Source organism: Pteropus vampyrus, unplaced genomic scaffold, assembly GCF_000151845.1.
Source record: "Pteropus vampyrus isolate Shadow unplaced genomic scaffold, Pvam_2.0 Scaffold15, whole genome shotgun sequence".
NCBI classification, from domain to species: Eukaryota; Metazoa; Chordata; class Mammalia; order Chiroptera; family Pteropodidae; genus Pteropus; species Pteropus vampyrus.
In genome coordinates, this window is record NW_011888796.1 from 16,726,806 (window position 1) to 16,735,414 (window position 8,609).

General features: G+C 38.1%; 1 long non-coding RNA gene across 1 annotated transcript in view; it reads left to right on the forward strand.

Moving 5' to 3' along the window:
* Positions 1-6,490, forward strand: part of LOC111735830 — a 37,754-nt gene extending 31,264 nt beyond the window's left edge. The window contains exon 3 of the long non-coding RNA XR_002778996.1: positions 6,307-6,490. This is a non-coding gene — a long non-coding RNA (uncharacterized LOC111735830). The remainder of the gene's footprint in view (positions 1-6,306) is intronic.
* The last annotated feature ends 2,119 nt before the right edge of the window (positions 6,491-8,609 follow it).

Consider the following 8,609-nt stretch of genomic DNA (forward strand, 5'->3'; position numbering starts at 1 on the left):
GAGCAATCACCAGGACTTGGCCAGGTCATTCACTCGTTTTCTCATTCATTCACTTATTCATCCAACACGTATTTGTCAAGTGTCAATTGTACACTCCACTTCTCCCAGGGTGAAATCATCCACTCTATGGTTTCAACCACCAACATGCTGAAGATTCTCACATCTGTCCTTCCAGCCCAGAGGAAGAATTCTTTCCTAAGAAAAGTTTCGTTTCTTTCCTAAACTTCCCACTTGAACACCCAACTTCCTGTTGGTAAATTGAGTAGGATGTCTCATGTCTCAACACATCAGAACAGAACTGGCCATTTATTTCGTCTCCCAAACCTGTTCTTGTTCATTCCTTATATCCAGTTTTTTACCAAGGCTTACAGATTTTCTTTTGAAATATGAGTAAATCCGTGTCTTCCTCTCTGCCTCAAGAACTACCCTCTTGGGCTGAATCCTGCCTATCTGGTGTGAGTCCACCCGTTGGCTACTTCCCTCAGAGCCTGACTTGTATATATATCTCAGGTGGACCTTTGTGAGCCACAACTCTTGACACCTTCCTAGACTGAGAAATGCAAATCCAATATTGCTGCGAAACCTCCAAACTGGATTTTTGTGCCAGCAATGTCAATCATAGCACCTGCCTTTTAAGTACCTTCCCAGGGGAACTGGCCCCACTATTTCCAACTGCTCAAAGGGCAATTGTGTATTGGGCCATGTCAGCTGATTGAAACAGTGGTGGCCACTTGGCCCAAAGGCGGCTGGCTGATTGGCTAGCCAGCAACACATGACAAAGTTTGGCATAAAAGAGGCATATTAAGTCAATCATATTCTCCTGAGAGAATGTGGGCACAGAAATATTGAAGGAATGAAGCAGTTAGCCATGGAAATTGAGACTGAAAAGTCATGAAGCAGAGTTGTGGCTGCAGAAGCCACTATTAGGGCCTTGTGCAATGCAGAGTATGCAGTAGAAGAGGAAGCTGGTAAGTACAGAGATGAGGATGGATCTAACACAGAGCACAGGAGCCTTGGAAAGGAAGCTATGCATCATAAATAGTGTTCTTTAAATGGAAACATTTAGCTTTAGGAAAAACTTTCCACATTGTCCTTATTTTCTTGTTTTGCTATAGATGAGTAAAGATCACAGTGGGATGTTCGGGTTCCCCAGTCCGGCTTACATCAAACAAGCTCTCTTTAAGGCTAGGGGCTCACAAGAGGCGGCAGAAGTCTTGTAGGACTAGAGAAACAGCCTCAGATCTTCCCTCTGGGAAATCTAGACAATAGCAACTGCTGACTTTTTTCCACTGAAATATCACCACACGTGGTGAGGCACGGATGCTCCACTTCAATATTTAGACTTCAGTGCTGTGGAAGTCAGCAGTGTTTGTTATTCTGGTGGCTGGTGTTTGGAGAAGCACATTGTCTCTGCCGTGATGCCTGGTGCTCACCAGTTGTTCCATTGTCTGGAGGCCCCACCAGCATAAGATCACAGGGCTGGTCCAGCATACGTTCTTTCTGATAAGGCCCCAGAAGGTTTTGGGCTGCTCTGATTTCCTGAGGAAAGCTGGTTCTCTAATGCTGGGGGTCAGCATGGGGTACAGGTGCCAGCACCAGTACCCTAGAACTGTGGGCAAGGCTATGCCAGTGTCTAGAGAAGAAGTTTACATGCATGGGCTCTGGAGTGAGACCTCCTGGATTGTAAACTGGTTCCATCACATACCAGTTGTGTGTCTCTGGGTAAGTCATTTAAACTCTCTGTTCCTCAGTCTCATTTGTAAAATGAGGATAATAATTGTATATATTTCATAGTTTTTTGTCATGATTAAATAATGTATTAGGTTGACCTATATAAAATTGTCATTTTTCTTAGTCAAAAATGGGTTAACCTAATACAATTGTAACTAGCACATAGTAAGTACTATCTAAAAGTATAAAAAATTATATTAACATTTATTATTATTATATAACAGCCCTTCTCTGTTAGTGAGCACCAGCCATTTTTGACCAGGCCTTGCCTGGACTGGAACAGAGAGGGCATGGGGTGCTGATGCCCATTTTTGTGCTGCAGGTACCAGGAGACTATGGGTTCCTTAGTGCTAAGTCTGGATCTGCCACTATTAGCTGTGTTGCTTCCCCTCCAAGCTTCTTCCTCTGACAAAATTCATGACATTGGACAAGCTTGTAAAAACCTCTTCTAGCTCTGATTATCTGATTCTAAGGGTTCCCAGGCTATAGCAATTGCTCCTTTTCACTTCTCAGCTCTTAGTCTGTCACTTGTTTGCCACTTGCAAATTAACAGCTCCAGGACCTAGTCTCACATTTGTCCCTGGGTTACCATTATGTCAAGATAGCTTGCATAGCCTCAATAGCTTGTGACAACAATTAAGGCCGCAGTTCCTTTTGTTGCCCAAATTATAGTTTAGGCCACATCTAGCTCTATTATAAGAAATGTAGGCTTTTTCACTTCACCTTCCCAAATAATAACAACAACTCCCACTAATTTATCACAATCTACATATCGGGCATTGTTCTAAGTGCTTACATGTATTAAGCCATTTAAACCTCACAACAACTTCATAAAGTATGTCTTATGATCTCCATCTTACTGCTGAGGAAACTGAGGGACAAAGCATCCTACTCAAGGTCACATAGCCAGCAAGTGGCAGAAATGGGATTTAAATCTGAGGCCATGTTCTTAGCTACAAATTCTACTTTCTTAGTAGTCCCTGGAAATTCTTACCTGTTCCACACAACAATGAAAAACTCAGGACCCAATGGCTGCACTGGTGAATGGTGCCAAACATTAAAAAAAAAAAAAAAAAAAAATTCCAAAAAATCAAAGAGGAGGGAACACTTCAAAACTCATTTTATGAGGTCAGCATTACTCTCATACCAAAATCAGACAAAGGCACTACAAGGAAAAAATAGATGTAAATATGATGAAAATAGATGTAAAAATCCTCAACAAAATATTAGAAAACTGAATTCAATACATGTGAAAACACATTAACAGAATGAAAGATAAAAATTATATGATTATTTCAATATATGCAAAACAAAAGCATTTGACAAAATTCAGTATCCTTTCATAATAAAAACTTCCAACAAATCAGGTATGGAAGGAATGTACCTCAACATAATAAAGTCCATATATGACAAGCCCATGGCTAACACCATACTTAAAGGTGAAACACTAAAAGCTTTACTTCTAAGAACAGAAACAAGACAAGGGTGACCACTCTCACTATTTCTATTTGACATAATACTGCATGTCCTAGCCAGAATAGGTAGGCAAGAAAAAGAAATAAAAGGCATCCAAATTTGAAAGAACAAAGTAAAATTATCTCTGCAGATAACATGGTCTTATATATGGAAAACTCTATAGATTCCATCAAAAAACAGTTAGAACTTATAAATGAATTCAGTAGTTACAGGTACAAAATCAACATACAAAAATAAGTTGTGTTTCTACACACTAACAACAAACAACTCAAAAAAAGAAATTAAAGAAACAATCCCATTTATAATAGCATCAAAAAATATATATATATCTAGAAATAAATTTAACCGAGGTGAAAGATCTAGATACTGAAAATTATAAAACACTGATGAAAGAAATTGAAGACAAAAATAAATGGAAATATATTCCATGTATATGGATTAGAAGATTTAATATCGTTAAAATGTGCATACTACCCAAAGCAATCTATGAATTCAATGTAATCTCTATCAAAATCTCAATCACATTTTTTACAGAAATAGGAAAATAATCCTAAATAATCCTAAAATTAATATGAAACCACAAAAGACCATGAATAGAAAAGACCAAGCAATGCTGGGCAAAAAAACTGAAGCTAATTTCAAAATAGACCACTGCTTGATTTCAAAATATAATAGAAAGCTATAGTAATCAAAACAGCATGGTACTGGCATAAAAATAGACCTACAGACCAATGAAACAGAATAGAAAATCCAGAAGTAAATCCAGAAGTATTTATGGTCAATTGATCTTTGACAAAAGGGCCAAGAGACACAATAGGGAAAGGACAGTGTCTTCATTAAGTAGTGTTGAGAAACTAGTTAATTATCCATGTGTGGAAGAATGAAGTTGAAGCCTTAACTTACTCCATATGCAAAAGTGAACTTAAAATGGATCAAAGACTTAAATGTAAGGCCTGAAACTGTAAAACTACTATTAGAAAACACAGGGAAAAGGCTTCTTGACATTGGGCTGGGCAATGATTTTTTGAATATGAGGCAACAAAAGTAAAAATGGACAAGTAAGACTGCATCAAACTAGAGAGTTTTGGCACAGCAAAGGAAACATCAATAAAGAAATAACTAACAGAATGGGAAAAAAATATTCGCAAACCATACATCTGATAAGAGGTCACTATCCAAAATATACAAGGAACTCAAAGAACTCAATAGCAAGAAAATAAATAACCCAGTTTAAAAATGGGCAAAGGATCTGAATAGACATTTCCCAAAAGAAGACATACAAATGGCCCACAGATATATGAAAATATGCTCAATATCACTAATCATCAGGGAAATGCAAATCAAAATCACCATGAGATATCACCTCACACCTATTAAGATGGCTACTTAATAGGCGTGAGGTGATATCTCATGGTGATTTGATAGAGATTACATTAGCAAGGATGTAGAAAAAAGGGAATCCTTGTACACTGTTAATGGGATTGTAAATTGGTACAACCATTATGGAAATACTATGGATATTCCTCAAAAAATTAATAGAATTTTCATATGATCCAGCACTCTCAGTTCTGGGTATATATCCAAAAGAAATGAAATCAGTATGTGGAAGAAGGCTCTGCACTTTCATGTTCAATGTAGCATTATTCACGATAGCCAAAATATGGAATCAACCTAAGTGTCTGTTGATGGATGAATGGATAAAGATGTGATATAAGACAATGGAATATTATTTAGCCATAAAAAGGAGAAATCTTGTCATTTGCAACAACATGGATAAAACTGGAGGACGTTATGCTAAGTGAAATAAGCCAGGCACAGAAAGACAAATATTGCATGATCTCAATTATCTCTGAAATGTAAAAATATCTAACACATAGAAGCAGAGAGAAGGGTGGTTATTAGGGACAGGGAGGTGGGGGAAGTGAGGAGATGGGGGGAGTGGGGAAGTGTTGGTCAAAGGGTACAAAGTTATAGTTGAACAGGATGAATAAGCCTAGAGATAAGCCTAATTCAGAGCATGATGACTTTAGTTTGAATATTGGAAATTTGCTTAAAAAGTAGATTTTGGTGTTCTCACCACACACACAAAAAATAGTAACTATGAGAAGGTGATGATATGTTAACTAGTTTGATTGCAGTAATCGTGTAACTATATGCAAATGTATCAAATCATCATGTTGTATTCCTCAAATATACATAATTATTAACAAATAAAATTCAAAATGAAACTGATTCACAGTGAAGTAAAAACAAAAAGTAAACACATTTCTATCATATAGTGTAGTTTTTCTACTCCTAGGTATTTGCCAAAGGGAAACAGAAGCATATGGCCACACAAAGACATGTACATGAATGTTCGTTATGAACATAAGGTATAGTCATCGTGGAATCTATTTCAACAATGGTTAATAAGGTCATTCTTAAATAACATCATTTATTAGGCATTTGTGAATTCACTGTTCAGTGAGTCAAATATAAGTAGCTGTGTTTTGATGGATCCTTAGCTTAACATGGATGGCTATTTTATTCAACCTATAATTGCTAGATGAAAATCACAGATTACATTAAAGTATTATTTGAGTAAAAACAATATAACTACTCTGAAAAATCAAAATGCAATGGAAAATTCAATCATGATCCACTTTTTTTAGACAAATCAACTCATTTCTTTTTCCTTGTTCCCATCTGGTACTTGTCTGCATGCATAAAACATTTTTACTTAGTTGTAAAATTCCAATTTTGTATTCAGCTTTGAAAAACAATTGTAATATGGTTAGTCATTTTCTGTATTGCTACTTAGTCTTCACAATTGTTTTTAATGACCATGTTCTTTGTGGATCTACCACTCTTTAACATTTCCCCTATTGCTGCACATCTATAGATTTTAAAAAAAGTTTTTTTAATTAGAAAAATATTTTAGTTAATACCTTCATGTATAAAACATTTTCTTTCTTTTGGATTGCTTCCCTGGGATAAATTCCTTGGAGTGGAATTATTGGATTAAAATATATGAACATTTCTATAGCTCTCAAAATATAGTTAAATGGATTTCCATGCATTCATTCACCAAATATTTATTGAGCACTTTGTTCTTTCCAGACGCTGATTAAGTGTTGGGCTTACAATGGCGAGGAAGAACATATAGTCTACATTCATAGGCCCTACTGTCTAGTTGAGGAGACAGACTCAATCAGGTCATCACACAGATGGATAAAATTGTAACTATGCTAAGCATTCCTAAGGAGAAAGAGACATGGAACAATAAAAGAACGTCATGGTGGAACTTGGCCTGGTGGTTAATAAAGAATTTCCTAAGGAAAAAGTGATTGAGCTGGGGACTAAAAAAAAATTAGACCAAAGAGGAAGAAAGAACAGCATTCTAGACAGAGGGAACAGCATGTACAAATGCCTTTTGGCAGAGATAGGAAGACTACAAAAACTGGAGCTTAAAAAGCTGGGGGAGCCTGGAGCAAGACCAGGCAGGGACTATGGGCCACAAAAAGGGTATCTCTTCATTTTGAGAGCAAAGCTGGGTGTGTGCTTTGAAACACTCACTCTGGCTGCAGTATGTAGTGGGGAGGGGGAGTTTGAAAGGAGTTCGAGGGATACCAATGGACAGCTGTTGCAGTGGTCAAGATCAAAGATGATTGCTTAGATGACAAGAGTCAGGATAGAAATGAAGGTAAGTGGACCTATTTAGGAAATATGGAGGAGGTAAAATTGACCAAGTCTTGGCAGTGGATTTAAGATGTGTGGGAGAAGAGGAGGGAGAGGAAATATGCAGGACAACTGCTAGATGTCTGGTGTAAGGAACAGGATGAATAGTCGCGCCATTCACAGATATAGGGAACAATGGAAGAAGATCAGGATTGGGGTGGTTTTCTTCATAAGTTCAAGGTGTCTTTGAGATAGGAAAGAGATGACAGATAGGCAGTTGGACTATGGGTCTGAAATTCAGCAGAGTTTGGATTAGAGCCGTGAACTCATGAGTCATCAATGTGTGGATGATAACTAAAGGCATGGATGGGCTTGCCTAAGGAGAAAGGGTGAGGGTGGACACAGTCTAAACCAGGTAAGTGAGGACCTCCCACTTACAGGTGAAGGAAGACAGCTGGCCAAGGAACTAAAAGAGATATGGGAAGAAAACCAGGAGGACTTGGTTAACAAGGGAAGTGTTACAGGAAGGAGAGAGTAGTCACCAGTGTAGAATGCTGCCAAGAGGTCCCAGCAAATGGATTTAGATCGATGGTGACCTTGGCAAGACCCGTAAGGATGGAGAGACAAACAAGGTGAAGAAATAAGAAATAAGGACACAGGGCTGGCATGTCTATAAAGCCCTTTCCAGAAGCCTGGCTGAGACGGGGAAGTGGGAGGATAGCTGGAGAAGATGAGGCGAGGGCTTGAGGGAGGAATTTTGGTTTTCTAATTTTTCTTTTCAGAAAGGAAGTCTTGTATGTTTATTGAATGCTATTGGGAAAACTTGGGTGAAGAGCAAGTAGGTGAATGTCAAGAAATGACAATAGATAATAAGATCTCTGAGCAGGTGGGAGAAGATGAGATTCTGAAACACCAGTGAAGAGATCAGCCTTGCACAGGAAAAGAAACACCTCCTCTCCTGTAGTAGGGCTGTACTTATTTATATGACCCCCAACGAGGACTTAGAAGAATGCAGCATTTGGTTTAATGCTCTGCTGTTGCTGTCTTGAAATTCTTAATTTTTGAACAAGAGACCCCGTACTTGTACTTTGCACTGGGCCCTGCAGATCCTATAGCTGATCCTGCCTTCAACTACATCCAGGCAATTTCTTTCTTCCAGACCTCACCAAAATTGACTATAATCATCTAAACCTTTGTGTTATGGCTATTAATTTAATAGATAGAAATGTGCACCTCAGTTTACTTTTGCATTTCTTTGATTCCCAGCCAGATCGACTGTGTTTCCTTATGTCTGTTTACTAACCATATTTCCTTTTGTGTAAACTGCTGTGTCCTTTACCCATTTATGATGTTTTCAAATGCCAAAAGCCAGTTTTCTCTGTGGGAATGAATCACCAATTTGTTGAAATGGATGGAAGGAGTGTTTTCTGCAGAAACAGTATAGAGTTTGAGGAAGGAAGGCCCAGGCCAAGGCTGCCTTGGAAAGCAAAGACTCTTTGTGCCGAGGGAATCCTGCTGGTACATGTGCAGGGCAGTCTTTCAACCAAGCACCTTCACTTATAGGTGCTCCTTTAATCCTGTCTGAATGCAGAAATGCTCCACTCTGTGATTTGCCTAGACTGTTCCTCCTGCCTGGAAAGCCCTTTTTCCCTTGATTTCCCCATGACCAGACCCACAGAATCCTATTCATATTGAGATATATTTTTAAAGTATATATACACACATATATGTATAAATTTGTATAT